Below are 24271 nucleotides of genomic sequence, written 5' to 3'. Positions count from 1 at the left end.
AAATGTGGCCAGCCTCATTGGGCAAGCCATTATCAGGAGCAGCTAAAAGTGGAAGGATTTGGAGATTGCAAATTCTGGACAGGGGCCAGCCCTCCTTGGTAATGCTTGATAATAGTACCTAGCATGCATAAAGCACTCTGAGTTTATGATGCACCTCACACCCATTATCTTGTGCAATCCTCCCAGCAACCTCGAAGTGTGTGAGCTGCACCAGCCCCATTTACAAAGAGGGATGTGGAGGTTCAGAGGCTGAGTGACAGACACAGCCACATAGCTGGTCAGTGGAACAGAACAACAAGCAGGGTTGTAGCCCCCTACTGGCTACTCTTCCTGCAAATCTATATTATTGTCTTTGGTTTGGCCACAAAAAGGCCCAACAGAGGTCCTCCCTGCACTTGCCCCCATTGCATTCACCAATGGGTCAGTTACAGCCTGGTGATGTTTCCTACATCTAGAGTATTGCATTGAATACTAGGCACTATTGATGCACATTACATGTATTCAGGGACCATCTATCCACCCTTCTTCATGCTGCGGTGCCATGAGCTGTAGAGAACATGGGCCCTCAGTGAAGTGGTCTTATCCTACCCTGCTCTTCCCAAATTCCTCCAGGTGAGCTGTGAAACCCTTCAGGACCTGGCTTTGGAGTGAATGGTAGGGCCTGGGCTGTAAGGTGGTTTGAGGTGCATGGGAGAGATGCTGGTGGGCAAGCAATGGGTAGCTGGGGTTTGGGAGGGGGGATATACTAGTTCTAGTTGAAGAACCCCTGGCTGCACTGCATGACTGGATTGGAAGGGACAGGACTGTAGGTAATAGGAGGGAGGGAGGGAAAGGGAGAAGCTGAAGCACTCTACCAGAGGGTGTAGGCTAGAGTATGGAGAGTCAAACAGGCTGTAGACAGGACCCAGAGACAGCACTTGACCAGAGTGGGTGTCTATACGTCTGCGTAATGTGTGGGAAAAAGGAGCTAAGCACTGAACTGACCTCAGTTCCAGCACCAGCAGAATATTATATAAAAGCAAATTCATTTATTCAAAGCATATTTTAGAGTACCTACTCTGTATCAGGCCCTGAGGTTAAGAATTTACAATCTAGAACCAAAAAACCCTTGACAGCAATTGGTTCAAACCAGCATCATCCAGGTAACACTAAGGGATAGATGTTGACTTAAGGTCACATAGAAAAGAGACCAAAAACAAAGTCACACTCAGATCTCTGGATCCTTAGCCCAAAGCCCTCAACACCAGTCTGACGCTCTCCTCTCAACACATGGGCTGGGGGGACCCAGACATGGATCTCTGGAGGCATTCTCAGGTGGCAGACCCAACCAGCAGGCTAAGCATGCTTTGCAGCTAAGCAAAGATCCAGTGTCTACAGACAAGTTTAGTGCCATTGCTTGGCTTTGCCTGGAGGTCTCAGAGAACCAGTCCCCCATATACAAGACACCAGCATCTCCCTCCCCCACAGTGTCTGTGCTCTTCAGTGTATTTTTATGGCCTTTCTGCTCTCTGATTTCTTGTCGTTTCCCCCTTGGAGCTGAGATTCACACTGTGCCTCCCCAGTTTATTCCAATAACCTTTAGGGGCCGTTTTCTTGAGTAAATGACTCAGCAACATAACAAAACAAAACAAAAACAAAAACAAAAACAAAAACAAAATGAAAGAAAAAGCTATTTCACACCCCAGCAAGGTGAGCTCAACTAAATTACCTCCTCCAAGCCACAAACAGATTTTCACACCTGTACTTAATGAGGTCTTACTTTCTAAACCACAGATTAGGCTGCTTGGATGGAGGAAAGCCAGCTTTCTGGCTAGGTACTTCAATGCTTTGGGCCTCAGTTTCCTCATCTGTAAAATAAGGGGAAGAGCACTGGCACATCATGGGGATCCCTGAGCCAGCCATGAATGGAAGGGTTTAGCCTAGAGTCTGGCATGCAGTTGGGCTTCAGCAAATGTAGCCATCTCTAGACGGGCAGGACCTCTATGGTCTGCCCACTGAAATGCTGGTTCCTGGAGCTGTCTCTCACACATTAGCTTGTCTAAAAGTCATTTAAAGAGACTGTGAAAATCTACAACCTACAGACTGTTAAATTTTCTTGCACCCCGCCCTCAGAGTTTGGAATGGGGTCTGGGAACCCACACTTTTGTGAACTCCTCCTGGGTTGCTGTGGATCCCAAAAGCCATGCTATGAGAAGATACAGTGTAGGTCACTAGATAAACCCTCAGATGATCCATAGCAACAATGTAGCCTTTAAAAAACAGATTGTGCCAGGCCAAGTCCATGTCCTTCTGCGATGAGGTGACAGGACAGGTTGCTGAGGATGAAGGTGGCCTCTGGAATGAGCTTACCATCAAGGGCAGGTAAGAAGAGCAAGAGAAACCAGGACATTCAGGGCCTTGACGGTGAATCACATGTGGGTGCCAGGACATTTTCTTGCCTTCTCTAAATGTGGTCCTGCTTCAATTCTGCTGGCCTGTGCAGTATGATGGTTAACAGTATCCCGGGCCTCTATCCGCTAGATGCCAGGAGCACTCCATCAGGTTGTACAAACAAAAAGGTTTCTCTACATTAATACATGTCCGCTGGGGGAAGCAAAATTCTCCCTGTCTGAAAACTACCACATTGGCACCTTCTTCTTCCATCATGAACACACAGCTTATAAATTCTGAGTGTCCAATGTCTATCTTCCCTGAGAAACTGAGCTTTGTGAGGTCAGGAGCTGGGACTGCTTCATCCATTGAAAAATCCTCAGTACTGAACTTATTTCCCCACAGAGAAAAGACTGAAGAAATAGTTGTTGGATGGATGGATGGAGTGATTCACCCAATGTGACACTAAAATCCAATGGCTCAGCTGGACTTTGAACCTGATCTCTGCCTGCAGAGCCGATATAGCAACTGCTGAGGTGCCCCATACACCATCTGCATTGACTCAGTGTTCGTGACAGGAATGATATTTAATGCTCATGAAGAAACCAGAAAGAAAGCAAAAAAGACCCTGCAGATGACAAGAGCGGCAGACCAGCACATCTTCCAAAGAGGAAAGGAAACAAGGGTCATTTGTGTCGGAGAAGAAGACTACAAAATGTCCAAATGGAGTTCAACTCAGTGGGCTGAGCTAAGGGGAATACAGTCCTACAGATAAATGATGTTGCAGCTCCAGGCTACCTAAATAACATGCAGAACTTATTAAAATACAATTTCCTGGGCCTCATCTCAGACCTGTGATAAAGGTCATAGTTCTGGATTCTTTTTTCTTTTTTAAAGATTTATTTATTTTTATTTATGATAGATACAGAGAGAGAGAGAAAGAGGCAGAGACACAGGAGGAAGGAGAAGCAGGCTCCATGCCGGGAGCCCAACGTGGGACCCAATCCCGGGACTCCAATATCGTGCCCTGGGCCAAAGGCAGGCGCCAAAGCGCTGAGCCACCCAGGGATCCCCCATAGTTCTGGATTCTTATTTTATTTTTATTTTATTTTATTTTTTTAATTTTTATTTATTTATGATAGTCACACAGAGAGAGAGAGAGAGAGAGAGAGAGAGAGAGAGAGGCAGAGACACAGGCAGAGGGAGAAGCAGGCTCCATGCACCAGAAGCCCGATGTGGGATTCGATCCCGGGTCTCCAGGATCGCGCCCTGGGCCAAAGGCAGGCGCCAAACCGCTGCGCCACCCAGGGATCCCTAGTTCTGGATTCTTAAGAAGCATCCCAGCTAATTCTTATAAGAAAAAATTTGGAAATATTGCTCCCTGTCAAAAAGATAATGTGCATAAACTAGAGTTAGTGAGTGGTGCCAAGCTTGCCCTCATTCATTCATTCATTCACTAAGCATTTAATGAGCACCTACTATGTGTCAGGCCAGGTATCAGGTGGAGAGAAACAAGTAACAAACAAGACAGTTTTTGCTTCCCAGGAGCCTACAGTCTAGTGGATAATATTTAATGACTTAGTCACATAGATCATGAATTAGTAAGTGCTGAGAAGTCAGGATTACTGTAAGCAACAAGCAGGAAACCTAAACAGTTTTTTTTGTTGTTGTTGTTCATACAGGATTTGTATCCCTTTTTTTCAGCAATGACCTAAATTTTATCAATCAAATTCTTCTACCTAGGAGTTTTTATGTCTGGAGTGAGTGACTAAAGTAGCAGGGGCAATGGGTGATTCATAAAGTATAAATGAATTCAGAAGCATAAATCACTGATCCAGTGACCAGGGCTTCCCATGGCAATTGCACCCTGTATTAGTTTTACTTATTGCTGTGTAACAAATTACACCAAAACTGTGTAGCTTAGAAGAACATTTAAACACTTTTTATTTACATTCAATTAACATATAGTGTATTATTAGTTCAGTGATTCATCAGTTGTATATAACATCCAGTGCCCATTACATCAAGTGCTCTCCTTAATGCCCATCACCCAGTTACCCCATGCCCCCCCGCCTCCGGTGACCTCAGTTTGTTCCCTGTAGTTAAGAGTTTCTTCTGGTTTGCCTCTCTCTCTGATTTCATCTTATTTTATTTTTCCCTTCCTTCTCCTATGATTCTGTTTCTTAAATTCCACATATGAGTGAAATCATGTGATAATTGTCTTTCTCTCATCGACTTATTTTGCTTAGCATAATACCCTCTAGTTCCATCCACATCATTGCAAATGGTAAAATTTCATTTAGTTGATAGCTGAGTAATATTCCATTGTATATATATACCACATCTTCTTTATCCATTATCCGTTGATGGACAATTGGGCTCTTTCCATAGTTTGGCTGTTGTGGACATTGCTGCTATAAACATTGGGGTGCAGGTACTGCTTCAGATCACTACGTTTGTATCTTTGGGTAAATACATAGTAGTGCAATTGCTGGGTTGTAGGGTAGTCCTATTTGTAACTTTTTAAGGAACCGCCATATGGCTTTCTAGAGTGGCTATACCAGCTTGCATTCCCATTAGCAGTGTAAGAGGGTTCCCCTTTCTCCACATCCCTGACAACATTTGTTGTTTCTTGACTTGTTAATTTTAGCCCTTCTGACTGGTGTCAGATGGTATTTCATTGTGGTTTTGATTTGTATTTCCCTGATGCTGAGTGATGATGAGCAATTTTTTATGGGTCTGTTGGCCATTTGTATGTCTTCTTTGGACAAATGTCTGTTCATGTCTTCTGCCCATTTCTTGACTGGATTATTTGTTCTTTGAGTGTTGAATTTGTAAGTTCTTATAAATTTTAAATACTAGCCCTTTATCTGATAAGACATTTGCAAATACCTTCTCCCATTCTGTAGGTTGTCTTTTGGTTTTGTCAACGTTACCTTTGCTGTGCAAAAGCTTTTTATCCTGATGAAGTCCCAAGAGTTCATTTTTGCCTTTGGAGATGTGTCTAACAAGAAGTCGAATGGCTGAGGTCAGAGAGGTTGCTGCCTGGGTTCTCCTCTAGGATTTTGGTGGATTCCTATCTTACATTTAGGTCTTTCATCCAATTTTAGTCTATTTTTGTGTATGCTATAAGAAAATGGTCCCATTTCATTCTTCTGCATGTGGCTGTCCAACTTCCCCAACACTATTCGTTAAAGAGACTATCTTTTTTCCATTGGATATTCTTTTCTGCTTTGTCTAAGATTAGTTCACCATAGAGTTGAGGGTCCATTTCTGGGTTCTCTATTCTGTTCCATTGATCTATGTGTCTGTTTTTGTGCCAGTACCATACTGTCTTTATGATTATAGCTTTGTAATACAGCTTAAAGTCTGCAATTGTGATGCTACCAGCTTTGGCTTTCTTTTTCAACATTCCTTTGGTTATTCGGGGTCTTTTCTGGTTCCATACAAATTTTAGGACTCTTTGTTACAGCTCTGAAAAAAATGTTGGTATTTTGATAGGGGTTACATTGAATGTATAGATTGCTCTGGGTAGCACAGACATTTTATCAATATTTGTTCTTCCAATCCATGAGCATGGAATGCTTTCTTTGTGTCTTCTTCATTTTTTCATGAGTGTTCTATAGTTTTCAGAGTATAGATATTTTACCTCTTTGGTTAGGTTTATTCTCAGGTATCTTATGGTTTCTGGTGCAATTGTAAATGGGATCAATTCCTTAATTTCCCTTAAAGAACATTTCTGATCTCACAGTTTCTGTGGGTCATGAATCCAGGCACTGCTTACTTGAGTCCTCGGGCTCAGGGTCTCTGATGAGGCTGCATTCAAGGTATCAACCAGGGAAAGGTCAGCTTCCAAGATCACTCATGTGCTTGCTGGCAGGATTTGGTTCCTCACTGGCTGTTGACCAGAAGTATCTGTCAGTCCTTTGCCATATGGGCCTCTCAACAGGGCAGCTCCTTTCCGGCAGAGCAAGCAAGTGAGAAAGTAAGATGGAAGTCAGAGACTTTTTGAACCCAATATAAGAATTAATATGCCCCCATTACTTTTTATAGCTTTCTATTTGTGAGAAGTGAGACATTAAGTCCAGGACACACTCAAGAGGGGATTACACAAGGACTTGAATACCATGAGGTGGGGACCCCTGGCAACCATTGTAGAATCTGCCTACCACATATCCAATAGGTCATATGGTTGGATTTGGGCTATTTCTTTTTTCTTTTTAAGATTGTATTTATTTATTCATGAGAGACACAGAGGGAGAGGCAGAGACATAGGCAGACAGACAGGCAAGCTTACTGCAGGGAGCCTGATGTGGGACTCCATCCAAGGACCCCAAGATCACACCCTGAGCCTAAGGCAGATGCTCAACCACTGAGCCACCCAGGTGCCCCAGATTTGGGCTATTTCTCATGTCTTCCTTCCTGGATCCCAGCCCACTCTCTAAAACCTCTTTTTAGTCTTCCAGGAGATTCCATACACAGTCCGATTATCTTTTTTGCTTAATGCTTTCCTGGTGTCACTGGAAATCAAGGATGTTGACAGAGAACTCCAAGCACGGATAAGGATTTTACGTCTTATCAGGTAAATCAGCAGAGGCATGCTGTATTAGTTTCTTAAGTATAGAATACTACAAACTGAGTGGCTTGAAACAAAAGAAATTTATCATGTCTCAGTTTTGGAGGACAGAAGTCCAAAATCAAGTGTTGATAAGGCCATGCTTTCTCTGAAACCTGCAGGGAAGAATACTTCCTTGCCTCTTCCCAGCTTCTGAGGGTTTTCCAGCAATCCTTGGCATTCCTTGGCTGGCAGCTATAGCACTTCAATGTCCACCTTCATTGTCACATGATACTTTCCCCTTGTGTGTATGTCTCTGTATCTTGTCTCCTCTTCTTATAAGAACACCAGTCATATTGCATTAAGGCCCTACCCTACTTTTTAGTATGACCTCATCTTAACTCATTACATCTCCAATGACCTTATTTCCAAATCAGTGAATGCTATTCACATTCTGAGATACTAGGGATTAGAACTTCAAATTGTCTTTGGGAGGGACACAGTTTAATCCATAACAGATGCCAAGAGTCAGACACATAGTAGATTCTCAGCAAATATATACTAAATAAATGGATTTAGTTGGCAAAAAAGGGGGTAGATTTGGTTTTAGCCTTGAAACGGGCATTCAGATACAGGATTCATCCATCCAATCCACTAATATCTATTGAGCACCTACTTTGTGATAGCCACTGTTCTAGGTGTTGGAGACGTAGTGATGGCAAAACAAAGTCCCTGTCCCCCATTGTAGCTACATTCTAGTAGAATAGGCATAAAACAAGTAAATATATGATCTAATGGCAGGTATCAAGCATTACAAAGAACAATAAAGCAATAAGACAGACAAATAGTCATGGCTATGGGTATGGGCAGGGAAAACCTTTTCATGAAGGTGGTATTTGCCTCCATTCTTGAAAGCCTGTCCAGAGCTAAAACCTACAACAGTATATGGGAGAAGGGAGAGACTGAGTCTCTTGGGCCAAGGTATGGGCAACAGGAGGTATAGGATAGAAAAGAATTGCAGGTAAGGCAAGTCTTGGCCTCAGAATAAGGCTGAAGCCCAGTTCTCAGAAGGGGCCACATGATAAATGTTAATTCATCAAGATGGTCAACTTGGAGTCTGGCTCTCTTGGTAACAAGCTAGGAGGGACTATGGGTAAATAATGGTAAGGATGATATCTACTGATTATTGCATGTGTTAAACATTTATATAACCTCATTGAATCCTCAGAATAACCTTATGAGTTAGGTACTATGACTCCTCCAATTTAGAGGTGAGGAAACAAAGACCCAGAAAAAGCAACTTGTGCCCTGACAGGTCAGAATATTGACAGTCTTTGGGGAAGAACTGGGTGTCATGAATAGCAGCGGAACAAGGGGATGTTTCTGGGTGCCAGTAAGGCTCTAGTTATGGACCTGAGTGGTAATCACAGAGGTGTGTTTACTGTGGCAATTCATGGTACTTGTGACTTGTCTGTTTCTCTCTATGAATATGACAATAAAGTTATTTATTTTAAAGAATGAGAAATGATAAATGATCTGTAATAAACTGAAAAAGGGTAATAGCTTTAAATATAAAAAGTAAATAAAAATCAATAAGAAACCACTAAGACTTCCCCATTAGAAAAACCAGCAAAGGAGATGTAAACAACTGATAAAAAGAGGCATTACAAATGGCTTTGTATGTGCTTGAAAAAATCTTTAACCTTGGTAGTGAGGAAACAAGTCAAAAAATTAAAACAATGAGACATCAATTAAACTGAGCAGACTGGCAAAGATTTAATAACAAATAATAGGGACTTAGGCTTCTGACCATAATAGTAGTAGCAGAAACACATTTACACATATACTTACACACTAATACCATCTTAGACAACTAAAAATAAAGACAAACAAAATTGTATGAAATAATGACTTTCAGTTTTTGGACAACAGGAGCTCTGTACAGCAATTCCTAAGAGAAGGAGACAAATGAGGGGAGCCCTATGATGCCTTGGCTTACTGATGTGTGTTTCCAAGCCACAGAACAGAGAAAAAGGAACCCACAGAGAGACTCGTAGTCTTTTTAAGAAGAGTAGGGAGAATTGAGAGTTCATAGAGCTCAAAGAGACTAGAATTTGCAAGGCAGAGTACAGAGAGTGGAATGCTGAGAAAGCGAGCCCTGGAAAGCTTTAGAAAGTTCCCCTCAAATCTTAAGCCAAGTACTGATCAGCAAACCCATGTGAGTAAACCACCCAAGGCTTGGGAAGGAGCCACTGAAAAGGAGGGGAAAGAATAATTCTCAATTTCCAAATGCACACCGGGTCTGTAATGGTTCATATTCACACCAACCAGAGTTGGAAGACCTTTTAATACATAAGGCATCAAGTACAACTCTCAGAAGGCCATTTCCTTGATAGTGGGGCCAATTTAGGCCTAGACTCAAGGATATTCTGTTCCTGCATAACAAAATTTAAAAGCAAGCCTCAAAAGTATCAGTCTGTTTCCTAGTAATTTAACTGAATCTCAGAACAAAATTCAAACCTATTTAAAGAAAATTGAAGAAATCCATCACCCAACATGAAATCCACGATAAAATTTTTTAAAAATTACCAGGCGTGCAAAGAAGCAGGAAAGACTGACCCATAATGAGAAGGAAACTCATTCAATTAAAACATAGCCAGAAGTGATACAGAAATAAAATAAGTAGAATGACATTAAAATAGCTCTTTCAAAAATATATGTACAAGAAACTGAAAGCAAGGAGAGGCATGCAAAGGGGAGATATAGAAGATATAAAAAGTCCCAAATCAAACAGAGATTAAAAGTAAAATGTCTGAATATGGATGGAATTAACAGCAAATTAGCTTTAGGAGAAGAAAATATTAGTAAACTTTATAAATAGCAATAGAAACTGTCCAAATTGAAACCTAGGGGGAATAAAAAAAACAGAAGAAGAAAATGAACAAACCATTCATGAGCTATGAAATAGGGGCCCCATATTCATATAATTAGAGGCTCCAGAGAAGAGGAAAAAAGAATCTTGTTTGGGGTAGAGGGGAACAAAAAAATGTCCTAAAAAATAATAGCCAAACATTTTACTCCACAGATCCAGGATGCTCCACCAACCTCAAACACAGGAAACATTAGACAATTACACCACAATCAAACTGCTTAGCACTAGTTAAAAGAGAGAATCTTATAAGCAGCCAGACAGAAAGCACACACTAAGTATAGAGAAACAAAGGAAAGAACAACTTTTCATTTTTTACTGCAGACTTTTCATGGGAAACAATGAAAGCTAGAAGGAAGTGGAACAATATTTTTGAAGTGCTGACAAAAATGTCAACCTGTATTATACTAGATATATAGTGAAAACATCTTTCAAAATGAAGGAAAAAAAACAAGGGAGAAATTGAAACTCTTAATATATTGCTAGTGAGATTGTAAAATAATGCAGCTACTGTGGAAAACAGTAGTCTGGCAGTTCCTCAAAAGGGTAAATATAATTACCATATGGCCTAGCAATTATACTCCTAAGTATATACATAAGAGGATGGAAACAAATTTCCACACAAAATCTTGTATATCAATGTTCATAGCAGAATTATTTATTTATTTATTTATTTATTTATTTATTTATTTATTTATTTTAAAAGATTTATTTATTTTAGAAAGTGAGCAATTTATAAGTTGTGAGGGGCAGAAGGAGAGGGAGAGAGAATCTCAAACAGACTCTGCACTGTATTGAGCCCATCACAGGGTGATCCAGTGAACCTGAGATCATGACCTGAGCCAAAACTAAGAGTTGATGCTCAACCAACTGAGCCACCCAGGAACCCCAGAGCAGAATTATTTATATTAGCTAAAAATGAAAACAACCCAGATCTTCATCAGCTGATGAACAGATAAACATAATGTGGAATATCCATATGATGGAACGTTATTTGGCCATAAAAAGGGGTGAACTACAGATACATGCTATAACATGGATGAACCTCAAAAACATGGTAAGCATGGCAAAAAATAGAGAGGAAGACAAACCATGAGAGACTCCTAACTCTGAGAAACAAACTCTGGTTGCAGAAGGGTAGGTGGGTGCGGGGGATGGAGTAACTGGGTGATAGGCATTAAGGAGGGCACTGATGTGATGAGCACTGGGTATTATACTGTATGTTGGCAAATCGAATTTTATTATTTTTTAAAACATGCTAAGCAAAAGAAGTCAGACACAAAATGCCATATATTATATATTTCTAATTATATAAAATGTCCAGAATAGGCAAATATATAGAAATAGAAATAATAGAAAATAAATAAATAAATAAATAAATAAATAAATAAATAAATAAATAGAAAATAAATAAATAGGGCTAGGAGAGGAGGAAAATGAAGACAAAATGTGTGCAAATAGGAATAGGGTTTCTTCTTGGGGTGATTAAAAAGTGTTCTAAAATTAGTGTTGATGATTCCACTGCTCCTTTTAAAAGAGTAACTTTACATGTAAATTATATCTCAATGAAGTTGTTATTTCTTAAATAACAACACAAGTTGTATGACTTTTCTAGATATACAAAAGCTGAAAGACTTCATCACAAGCACTTTCATTAAAGTTAAAGGACCTCCTTGAGGCAGAGGGAAATTATAATCAGATGGAAAATATGGCTCAAAACAATGGAATGAGGAATGTTAGAAATGAGAAACAAATGGTTTAATAAGATTTTTTTTAAGGGGCATTTGGATGGCTCACTCAGTTAAGCATCCAACTTTTGATTTTGGCTCAAGTCATGATCTCATGGTTGAGAGAGAGAGAGCCCCAACATGGGGCTCTCCATGTTGGGGCTCTCTCTCTCTCCCTCCCTCTGCCACTCCCCTGCTAAAAGAAAAAGAAGTATTTTTACAAACCTTCTTAAGAGATAATTTACTTAAAGCAAAAATAGTAATTTATTGGCAGGGAGATATAACATAAGTAGAAGTAGACAGCAATAGGACAAAAGTTGAGAGGGAAAATGAAGTATTCTGTCACAGGTTCTCATGAGACATGGCACACCTGAATGCAGACTGTGGTAAGTTAAAGATGTAGTCCATAAACCCTAAAACAACTGCTACAAAATTGCATATATAATGGGCCAAAAAGGAAGATAAAATAGAATCATAAAAGATTCTTGATTGATCCAGGGCAAGGGGACAAATGAATAAAGAATAAACAGGACAAGCACAAAGCAAATAGCATAATGGCATATTTAAACCTAATCATATCAATAATCACATGATATTTAAATAGCAAAAACACCCCAGTTGAAAGACAGATGTCAGACTGGATAAAAAAGCAAAACACAATTATATGCTGTCTGCAATAGACCACTTTGAATATCAAGATACAAATCGGGTTAAAGGGAAAGGATAAAGGATCTACTCTGCAAATACTAATCTAAAGAAAACTGGGGTGGTGGCTATATTAATACCCTGCAGCGAAGCAAGGTACCCTGGGGCAAGCTGGTGAAAATGTAAATTCCTGGGTTCTACCTGGGGCCAAGACTATCTTACCAGGCTGGAAGGCTGTGAGCCTCAAATGCCCAGCTGAGAGCTGGCATGCACTTGGGCAGGGCAACAGATTCACTATAGGGTTCAGAATGCAATGTGTGGAATGTGTATGGGGTGGTGTTGCAGGCTGGAGACAGAGACCCAGGGAGGCAAGGAGTGATGGAGGCTTGGGTCACTGCAGAGGCAGAGATGCATGATGTGTTTGACAGACCACAGAGGCTAGGACAGAAAGGCAAAAGGTAGAGGAGACAGATAGGAGGAATCTGAGTGGGGGGAACTGGGAGACAGGTCCATGGCATAAAGATGGGGAAATGAGGAGGGGAATGGTTAGTGGGCAGGGAGATCCAGATTGGAGGACAAATGCTGATCCATTTAATATTTACTATAAATCTAGTATGTGATAAGCCCTGAGCTGATTGACGGCCCTGTGGAGAGGTCAGAGATAAAGGAAGCTCAGTTCCCTCCTTCTAGAAGCAAAATATGTCGCATCACCAGAATCTGTATTATTCTGACCTGCATGATGAATCTCTGAGAGTGCTCTGGAATGCAGCATTTCCTAAACTTACTTGACAATCTGAAGAGCAGAGGCATAGCAGTGATTATCACTTACTGAGTACTTATTGCATGCCAAACATTTTATCTGCAGCTGGGCTTTCAGGGAACATGCTCACTTTGCAGTGCATCTGTAAGATATGAGGGCTCCCCCCTCATAAAACCCCAAATGCGTGTCTCACTCTGACAAACATCCACCTTTCCCCCCTGATAAGGTGTTGGAAGATGGATTAAAGTTTCAAGTTCTGTTGGAAGGAATGAAGTACAACTTTGATAGGGAAAGTCATACCACAGGTAAGCTCAACTGGGTTGAGATGGGCAGCCCCCCGCCCACCCCTTAGGAGAGATTTCCCTCATATCTTCCACTGTCAGGCAGTAGAACTATAATGATTTGACAAGGAAAGGCTTACAAGTGTTGAGTGACTTCCCCATGGAAACACTGCTAATAAGTGGATCTGAACCCAGACCACCTTGACTACAGATTCTAGTTCCCTAACTCTTGCATGGTGAGTTTTCTCACAGCTGTGGAATTAGGGCAACAGAGTTTGCAAAATGCCCCTCTGCAGGACAATAAACTCATAAAACAAGATGGGCCTACAATATCTTGTGCCAGAAGTGTTCAAAGAATGCTGGGGGCATCCCAAAAAGACACAGGAGCCAGCTCATAGGAGCTCCCACTGGCCCAATCTGGGACAATTTGAGGATCAAAATAAATAATCACAGTAATGCATTATAACCCATTAAATAAAATGGGAATCCCTGAGTCTATACTGAGTCTCTGCATAAATGAGCAAATAAATGGAAGAGGAGAAAGCTTTTCATTATGGTTGGATTGCCAACTGATGAATTTAGAATGATGGAATCAGAAAATCGCCATTTGGCAACTGTCTTTGTAATACTTGATTCAGATGAGAATCATGAATAAATGCTAAAACCAGTGCCTGAAAGTTTGACGGGAAATGGAATATTCACCTAATTCCAAAGTACTTTCTCCTCCACAAAACACTTCTTAGTGACAAAGGAGAACAAAGGAACTTTACTGCAGGGAAATCCGGGAGACACTGTCTTCATCAAGTGATTAAAGCTAACCTGACCAGTGATGGGACAAATAGAAATTGTGTGCTAGCTGATAGGATGCCATGAGAAGGATACATCCCTTCTGTGTTATTCCTAAAATGTGCATCCTGGATCAATAATGAGAAATAGCAGCCCAAGTGAAGTTGAGGGACACTATAACATATCCAGCCTGTAATCTTTGAAAGAATAGAGGTCATGCAAGCCTCAGGAAGACTGAGGAGCTGTTCTAGAATGGAAGAGACTAGAGATGAAGGAGACATGATCCAGGACTGGATCCTCTGCTATCAGGACATCATAGGAATAATTGGGAAACTTGAATGCATTCTGAAGATTAGATGCTTATAAAGCACTGATACCCAATGTGGGTACTTGTGGTGAGGTAGAGAATATCCTTGTTTGTAAGAAATATGCACAAAGTACTTGGGGGCTGATAGGGTATCCTTTTAGCAGCTTACTTTCAAAAGGTTCAGGGGAGAAAAGCTCTGGGTCCTACTGCTGCAACTTTCTGTAAATTTGAAATGAAATTTTTTTTTTAAAGAAAGAAACAGAGTTGCTTTTTGGGAAACTTTTTCCTGTTATTATCTTAGGAAGGTGCTCCCTCGTGGAAAGGAGGATGGAAGAGAACTTTTCTTTATGGTGAGGCAGGGCTGGGGGGGTGGGAAGAGAACTTTCTAAGAAGAGCCAAAGGCTTTCTTTTCTCCTCCCACGCAGGTGTTGATGAGCCTCTGACGACATGGGTAAAGACCTGGGGCTGATTCTAGAGACCTAGGCTTGAGGCCAACTTCTGCTTGCACACTTGCAGCAATGCAGAGCTCACTACCTCTAGTGTAAGCCGTCACTGTTGGCAGCCCACGACTCAGGTCTGAGGGAGGCTGCTCTGCACTCTAGAAGGACCAGATGCCTTCTGATTTAAGCATCAGTTCAGTTTTACCGGGAAGTGTTCAGTGGGATTCCTTTAGCCTCCTCAGCCAGGCTTTGTAGTTATGGCGCTCCCTTGTGTCCAAGGAAAGAGGTGCCGCCGCCACAAGCCAAGATCCTTCCAGGCGAGGACAGGGATGTTTCTGTTCTCACCACCCCCACCCCAAATTTACTCCTTCAACCAGCCAGCCCCTTTACTCCCATTCACTCAGGCGTTCATTCTTTATTTGTTTTACTTTTTTTTTTCATTCAAGCAACAACAACTCTCCAGGTAACTGCTTGATCCTGAAAGTACAAAAATGGATCTCCTCACCCTTAACATGGAAGACCTCTTGGTCTGATGGAGGGACAGATTACTACACTACAGCAGGATCTGTGCTCTCCAAATGTCAGCACAAGGGGCTCTGGGAGCACCCGAAACAATCTGGGAGGGTTTCTAGGAGGAGGTGACCAGAATCAAACTCCTTTCTGCTCCCTGCAGCCACCATCCTGGAGTTCTCTAGAAACTTGCTACTTTCTCCTCTAGGGCTTCCAGCTCTGTCAAGGCCTGGCTGATAGTGAGCTACACTCTTAAGGTCCTGCATCTAGCCACAAACACATCAGAGCTCAATGAGTCCCTTCGGGCAACCCAAAGACACAACTTCCCCTGCTGGTATTAATGACGATGATTACGATACTAATATCAGTATTAGTAATAATGGCTATCATTTAGTGAACTCTGGTTTGTTCCAGGCCTTGTGCTCAGAACTGAATAACACCATATCATGTAATTCTCACAATGACCCCACAGATAGCAAGATTATTCCCATTTCATCGAGGAGGCTCATTGAAGGGAATCTCACCAATCTTCTTCCAGTCTACAGCTTCCCCGTAGTCTGCACCCATATTCCCCACTCCCCTGGCTGTTCCATCTACGGACAGTCCCCACTTTTCTCACAGGTCAGCTCCAGATCCCATCACCTGGCACATTCTGGAGGCTTGATGCAGAATTATTTTGCTCAATCAACTATTGCTGGGCATCACCTCCCTTCACAAGAGAGTGAACCACTACACTGGTAGACAGCAGAGCTTGTACCTATTCCAGGGATGGGGACCTTTATATTTCTCTGTGCCCCCAAGCTCATCTTCCCTCAATCCATAGGCTTGATCCATATCTGTTGTTTGAAGGAAACTCCCTCCTATCTTGACACCTGATGTTGGTCTAAAGCCACCAGAACTTTTATTTCTTTTCTTAGAGCATTTTATTTATTCAATTATGAGAGACACGCAGAAAGAGAGACAGAGGGAGAATCAGGCTCCCTGCCTGATGTGGAACTCAATCCCAGGACCCCAGGATCACCACCTGAGCCAAAGGCTGATGTTCAACCACTGACCCACCCAGGTGCCCAAGAACTTTTATTTCCAATGCTCAAACTGATATTGGTTTTGATATATGTCTAGAATTTTCATGTGATACCACAGGGGATATTAAGCTGACCATTTCAGGTCAATGGTGAACATTTTCCCAGGGCCTGCTATATGTGCTAGACTTGGTTATATTCACTGTCTCCTTCTACCACTGACTCCTCTCCTCACTCCTTCCTGAAGGAGTGGATTCTCAGAGAGGTAAGAAACATGGTGCCCTGGGTACTCTCAGGTGCATTCTCAGTTCCTCCCACACGCCACACTCATCCCTATCTCCAGGCCTTTGTGCTGGCTCTTCTCTCTGCCTGCATGCTTGTTCTCTGGAAGCTTCTCCTGGCCGGCTCCTGCTCATCATTCAGGTCTCTGCTCAGTATCACCTGCTCTGACCACCCTACCTAGCCATGTCACTCTCTGCCTGTTCCACTCCTTCATGGCATTGACCACACTCTGAGATCCTTTGCTTCCTCACTGACTTCCTATAAGCATATGAGCTCCAGGAGGGCAGGGACTCAGCCATCTGCACCCCTGGGATCCAGCACAGGGCTGGGCACACTGCAGGTGCTCAGTAAGTATTTGCTGAGTGAATCAACTGGCTTGTAAGCCCTGTCCACTTGACTTCTGATGACCCTTTCACCTACCCCCTCATCCCTCTCACTGCTGTTACTGTGGCTATGACAGCAATACCTGGTGACATTACCTCTATCCCCTCAGGCATTCATCCTATAGAGCTGTCCCTCCTCAAAGGCATTATTATATAATGTCTCTATTATTATTATATATAATGTCTACATTATTATTATAATTGTCATTTTGACCCTTATTTGATAAAGACTGTGAACCTGTCATCATTGCTGCATTAAAATTCCCCCCACTATCCCAAGGTTATTAACCACTTTACAGATGGGGGAATAGAAGCTTAAGCCCAAGCTGACACAGCTACTAAATGGCAAAACTGGGATTTGAACAGAGGTCAGTGTGACTCCTGAGGCCTGACTTGGCTGTTGTGTTCTACTACAGAGCACAGCTTTCATGAATGTCAAACTGGAGTGTGCATTAGAATTCCCTAAAGGGCTCATGAAAACACAGACTGGGCTCCAGTCCCTACAGGTGTGATTCAGTGGGCCTGGGGTGGACCTGAGAATCTGCATTGCTCACATGTTCCAGGGAAGGCTCCTGCTCACCTGGCAAGTAGTGAGTAGCATCACACTAGGAGAACCATTGACCTAGAAAAATGCACAGCAGCCCCCAAAACAGGTTTATCTGCAGTTTCAGGAAGTTCATGGATCTCCTACAGCTTCTCCATGCACTCTGAGGACCCACGACCTCACCTTCAGAACCACTGTTCACAGAAGGTATGTAAATCAGACCCATGACACCCCTAGTCTGGGGAGTCTGTTCAGCAAGTTTCTGTTAACCAAGGGACACCTGAGTCTCAGTCCCTATTCCCCTTGCAAATCTGACTCTCCCTTAATAAAGTTAATTATCTGACCTTGAAATGTACTGTAGCTGACACTCCATGGAAAGGCCTCTGCTTGTCTTATCGACGCAAATGATAAATATAGGGCCCGGAGCAATTTATCTCAGAGATTTTGTGTCAGTATTTTAATAATCATTGAGCAGAGCCTTGGGAGCCAATTACAGAACTAGGGCAGTTTTCTTTCTTTCTTTCTTTCTTTTTTTTCTAAAGCTACTTGGTTTCCAACTCCTAAAACTTGTGGGCGGCTAATCCTGATGGGTCCAGAAGGGTTCTGACATAGTTTTCCCCAAGGGTGAGTGGTGCATAGAATTTGAAATTTTGTTCATGTAAAGCAGTTGCACTGACACTCTCTTCCTCCTCACCCCCTTCCCTCTCACCAGCCTCCCCTGTGAAACCAAGTTATGTTAGGATCTCTCATCTGGAGTCAACAGCCTGCCTGTTGTCAACTGGGCACTGGGGCCTTTAGCCTTCTTCCTTGCTCTGGGGACCCTGCACAGTCTGGCTGGCTTTTGTGGAAACCTGGACCAGGGGAGCTTTGGGGCCAATGGCAGACTGGGCCTCCCAGGACAGTCCCAGATCCGGGATCCCTGGGAGCTTGGCATCCTCTTACCACCTGGTGATTTCCCCTTCTAGGCACACACCTGATGAAGGCCTAAGTCTTCACAAGATCTTTGTAGCTGGGTAGAGCTGTCCCTCACTCCAGCAAGGCCAGTGACACTCCAAGGCTGGTCCTCAGTGCCAGCCTTGGAAACTGTCAATCACATCATGTTACAACCTATTCTCTGCCCTACACTGGCCCCCATGGTACCTGGAGAGTGAGCATTCCTTCTCGGTCCAGCCCCTCCAACTGCACTGACCCCATCTTCCCCACTGTCCCCTTTGTTCTGTCTAAGGCACAGGCCTCTGCGCTGTTTCCAGGCACAGTCCTGTGTCAAGGTCTTCAGTGGCAATTTCCTCCTCCCCAGAGAGCTGGTTCCTCACACGACTCAGGTCTCTGCTCAAACGTCACCTCTCCAGACACTCCCTACCCCTCTCCCATACCCTATGATTTTTTGTATACCACTAGCCATTACCTTCACAATGTATACTTATTGTGTGTCTAGCTACTGGTACCTCTCTCACTAGACAGTAAGGACCACAAAGGCAAGGACCAGGTTTGGCTTTTACCTGTCCTTGTATTTCTAGTGCTAGGCTCATAGGAGACACTCAATAAATATGAATGAATGAACAAATGCATGCATGAATGAATGAATGAATGAATGGATGCATGCTACCGCTGAGGGAGTAGACCATGTGTTCTAGCTGGATGGTTCCACATTTATCCTCTCACTTATCCTGCAAAATAGATTGCTGGCCCTCTTTTTCTTTTTCTTTTCTTTTAAAGCAGGAGTTGTTTACTTACTTCCCTGCTTTTGTTGTAATATAACTTTTAAATAGGTAAATATTTAAATTTGTATTTTTATTATTTATTTTTAAGTAGGCTCCACCCAATGTGGGGCTTGAACTCACGACCCTGAGATCTTGACCTGAGCTGAGATCAAGAGTTAGATGCTTAACTGACTGAGCCTCCCAGGCACTCCAATAGGTAATAAATTTAAATGGTTCCCAAATTAAACAGCAGAAAAGATATGCAGTGAAATGTCTAGCTCTCTGTCCCTCACTTGTTCTACTTTTTCCTTCTCTAATCCCAATCCAAGTAAACTCTTACATTATTTTCTTATGTATGCTTCCAGGTTTTCTTTAAGCAAGTATAACAAAGCAAGTATGTTTATTTATTACCCCCCCCCTTTTTTTTACACCAAAGATTGCACATCATACACACCATCTACATCTCTTGCTTAACAATTTATCCTAAACATCTTTGCCTTGGGAAAAGCCCCCAGGTTCCTACATGAGGTCTGTCTGTCGGCTTTAGGGAAATTATGAATTTCCTGAAATTAGAAGCAAAATTTTGTGTTAATGTGCATGTGTCAATTTTCCTTTTTTTTTTAAAAAAAACACAATTTTAAGCATATATTTTAAATTATGTAATTATTTTCAAGGGGAGAGAAGAGTATAGGAAAGTGATATAACAGGATTATTGCTACTGGACTTCTTTTTTACATGAAATGACTCAGCTAAGAGGGGAGATTTCTCATTTAAGGTCACACAGTGGTAGGGGGACCTGGCCAGGAACCTAAATCTGTGTGACTCTGGGCCTGAGGATGGGAGGTTACCCACTGGCACCTCGGGTTGAGCTTGATGCAGGTGAGTTGGCTCCCAGGAAGGCCCAGGCTCATGCTGATGGAGTGCACGTGGGAGGTTAGAACCCAGGGCTTACGCAGCATGGGGTGATTGTTGCATGGTATCTGGGGGTGCCCCTAGAGGGAGAATGAGGACTAAGATAGGGCCCTAGGCAGACTCAGAGTAGACCTGGAGCAAAATCCTAGTCCCCCAGAGTGGGGAAGGGGCTCGTAGAGACTGGAAGCAGGGGCTGGTTATAGTGGGCCGGCCCCAGACCTTTCCAAACCCCACACATGATTTATGGAGCTGGGCTGCTGACACAGTCTTGCTCTGGCCGGGTTGAGTTTGGGCAAGGTTGACACAAGAGATTGGGGTGGTTCTAGGTAGTTTCACTGGACACATCTTTGCTGCAGACATTTCTCCTGCAGGCAATTTTGCCACATAACTAACTGGCCATAAGGCAATTTTGCCATAAAAGATAAAATAAGGGGGTAACAGTTTGGTTTCATTTCTCTACTGACAAAGTTTCCATTTTGATATTACATAAATCCTAGCTAGTCTTTATATGGTAATGAGTAAATGGGATACTTAAGATAGTAGATGATAACAACCATACATAGAAAATACAGGGGTAGGGGATCCCTGGGTGGCTCAGCGGTTTAGCGCCTGCCTTCGGCCCAGGGCGTGATCCTGGAGTCCCGAGATCGAGTCCCACATCAGGCTCCCTGCATGGAGCCTGCTTCTCCCTCTGCCTGTGTCTTTGCTTCTCTCTGTGTGTCTCTCATGAATGAATAAATAAAATTTAAAAAAAAGAAAATACAGGGGTAAAACTTGCTGGGGAGTTGAAAGTAAGAGTACAAAGCCAGATTGCATACTAGAAAGCAATAGTGTATCAGTTAGAAATATGCATCCTAGTATCTGGAAAACTGATACCTCTCTTAACAAAGGAAGAAATAAATAATTGTATTAATTTCTTTCATGTTTCATTTCATTCATTATCCTTTCTGATGTCTCTCTTTTACTTTTCACTATTTTATCCTTACAGCAAAATTGACTTAGGGCCAATTATTTCTGCGGTGAAAATGCTTGCAGCAAATCTGCCTATGCTGAAAATGCCAAACATGAAGATGGGGTGTGAAGATATGAAATGTCCGCAGAGGCCAGAGCTGGGGGCCACAGACCAGCAGAACAAGTGCTAGAAATCTCAGGGGAGAAGGATGCTCACTGCTCAGAACCATCCTCGAGCAACAGGCATACAGAGGGAAATCACGGACATTTTGACTATTAGGAATATTAGCTCAGGGCCCAACACTCTTCCCAAAAGGCAGGTAGGATAGAGTGGTTGGGAGTTCTGCACTTCAAGCCAAGTGTTGGGGTCAGGAGCTCTGTGGAGCAACAGCATTTGCTGGAGTCTGGAAAGAGGTGCCAAGGTATCCTGATGAAGATTACATAAATTAGAACCAAGGAGAAACAGGGCGAGGTCTGCCAGGATGACAGACATGGGCATCTTCCTGGGAAGCAGAGGAGACAAAACCAAGATAAAATGGGTCAGAATGACTTGACCAGGGCTTGAAATTTGTATCAGATGCAAAGCTAGGAAGCCATGGGGAACAGTAACAAGACCCACATCAGCAGCCTGGCCAAGGCTGCCCATTCTCTCCTGCACCTCCTTGGACATGCACACACCTCCCTCAGTTTCCTCATCTGTGAGATGCGTCCATGACCCCAGCCCTGCAAGGCTGGTCCCACAAGTGGTCCCATCACAGTCTCTGACCCCTGACGTAGAATTGCCCTCTAGGAAAAGAGCATCCACTTGCCTCCAGGAAGTGCTGTGACTCCCTTTTGAGAATTTCCTTCCTAAAAGCACCTGCAGGCTCAGGACTCAAGTGTCAGCTCCTAGGACCATTTACAGAGCACCTTGTGTGGCCCCTAAAGGAGAATCAGATGTGAATCAGATGCAGACCCAAAGGTAAATCGGATGTGACTCCTGCCTCACATGGACTTGTAGAAAGGAGCATTCGAGCAAGTACATGATGACATCAAATTGCAGTCCCTTTGAATGCATTCAAGAAACACAAACCATTATCCTTTGGCAGTGGACTTAAGCCTCAAGGCTTGGAGCTCACAGTGAACCAGTGAACAAGGTAAATGACCCAGTTGGGAAATTCTGACAGACATGGGTGTAAGTTCTGGAACCAGATCTAGGTTTTCCCCACCCTGGGTGGGCAAGTGCCCTGACTTTTCTGGGCCTCAGTCTGCTCTCCTGTGAAGTGGGTACACCATGGGGACCTGGGGCTAGTGGCAAAGATGACATGAGATCAAATATGGGAAATGCAGAGTGAGCACCATGCCTGCTCCATGATGAGGGCTGTTACAATTCCAAGTCATTTTTTAGGAGTTGATAAGGTGTGAGCACCCCAGGTGAGCACAGAGGTGGGGAGGGCTTGGGGGTCAGAGAAGGGCATGAGCAGAGGAGGAGCAGTGCTCATCTACACTTGCTGTGGAACGTAGGGACACTAGTGTCCTTAAAAGCAGGACAAGCCTGCCACCCAGTGCTGCTAGCTGCCACCACAGTAGCCAAGCAGAGCAGATGCCTCTCCTGGCTACACCCCAGCATCTCCTAGCCTGGGCCTGGCTCCTGGGAACCTCAATGGTCTTTAGAGTTCTGTGATAACCCAAGGCTGCTGCTCTCTCCCCTCACCCAAGAAGTCTTCCTCCCACCTTGATTCTTCGATCACCAATTTGTAGGTCAAGAAAGGGACTTGAGACTGCAGGAGGGGTGCCCTGCAGGTGCCACAAAGTTTGAATAAGGCTGGAGTCACTGACACCAGCAAAATGACTGAGCCTTTGGGCAGAGGTTCAGTGGAATATCAGGCATCCATGAAAAGTGATCACCTTGAGGACAGGGTGGCCCTGGGAAAGTGCTGATGCTCTCTCAGAAAGTAAAAACAGCCATACAACAACCTTCTGTGTCGTCTGTCCTTACCTGTCAGGGTCCATTTAGAGGCCTTGGGATTAGGTGGAAGAAGTGAATACAACTTCTTGTTACATAGCATGTACTTCATTATTAAATTTCCATATTATAAATAACCAAAACTTAAATGTTTTGCTATATTTATATTTTTATTCTGATTTTGTTATAAATAGTGCTTATGACTCTGTGCCCAGCACTGCCTACAAGTTTGACACACATTATCTCATTGATCCTTACACTGCCCTATGCCTAGGAGCCATCATTCCCACTTTATAAATGGGGAAACTGAGGCACAGAGAAGCAAAGCAATTAATCCAGAGTCATGAAGCCAGGACAAAGCAGAGCCAGAATTTGAACTTAGGTCTTCTAGCCCAGCCTGTCCTCCTGAGCCTCAATGCTATAGAGGCTTCCTGGCCTTGCAAGTTCCTTTGGGTTATCAGTTCTAATTCTAGACACTTCCCTTAGAAAAACCATTTTTATTTTTAAAGATTTAGTTTATTTGAGAAAGAGAGAGAGAACATGACCAAGTGAGGTGGGGGGTGAGTAGAGGGAGAAGCAGGCTCCCTGCTGAGTAGGGAGCCTGACATGGGGCTCAATCCCAGGACCCTGGGATCATGAACTGAACTAAAAGTAAACACTTAACTGACTGAGCCCCCCAGGTGCCCCTAGAAAAACCATTTTTAAAAGCTCTACCAAGAAATAGTTTTCTACATATTTGTCCTTTCTAGTTGTAGTTTATAAATTGTCCTCTATTTTTTTAAAGACTTTTATTTATTTATTTGACAGAAAGAAAGCCAGAGAGCACAAGCAGGGGGAGCAGCAGGCAGAGGCAGAGGGAGAAGCCAACTCCCTGCTGAGCAAGGAGCCCAACATGGGGCTAAGATCCCATAACCCTGAGATCATGACCTGAGGCGAAGTCATATGCTTAATCAACTGAGCCACCCAGGTGCCCAGGTCTCTATTTGAAAGAGGGATAGGGAAGAGAGCTCAAACATCAATTTGTGGAGGAAATCTTATCTTCTACTCTCTTTTCTCTCCCTTCACGGGTTCCTGTCCCCGTCCTCAGCCACTCATCTTCTTAGTTTTTTAAAACTTAATCTCATGAAAAGTCCTGATGAATGGATCCAAAAAGAATGATTAGGAAGTAAGGTTTAATGGTGGGCCAGAAGGGGGCAAGGAGAAAGAGAGAGAACAGAGGGAG

General features: G+C 43.1%; 1 long non-coding RNA gene across 3 annotated transcripts in view; it reads left to right on the top strand.

The window, feature by feature from the left end:
* The window catches only part of LOC140609850 (uncharacterized), an 83858-nt gene that overhangs the window by 17836 nt on the left and 41751 nt on the right, over positions 1 to 24271 (top strand). For 2 of the 3 annotated variants that reach the window (XR_012011582.1, XR_012011581.1), the window contains exon 2: positions 21142 to 22240. This is a non-coding gene — a long non-coding RNA (uncharacterized lncRNA). Of the gene's footprint in view, positions 1 to 6175; positions 6953 to 21141; positions 22241 to 24271 lie in introns of those variants that run through there. The other variant, XR_012011583.1, reaches the window with a different exon arrangement.

This window comes from Canis lupus, chromosome 19, assembly GCF_048164855.1.
Source record: "Canis lupus baileyi chromosome 19, mCanLup2.hap1, whole genome shotgun sequence".
In the NCBI taxonomy this organism is placed as follows: domain Eukaryota; kingdom Metazoa; phylum Chordata; class Mammalia; order Carnivora; family Canidae; genus Canis; species Canis lupus.
The sequence above is the reverse complement of the archived record's forward strand: the minus strand, read 5'-3'. Positions and strand labels throughout refer to the sequence as shown.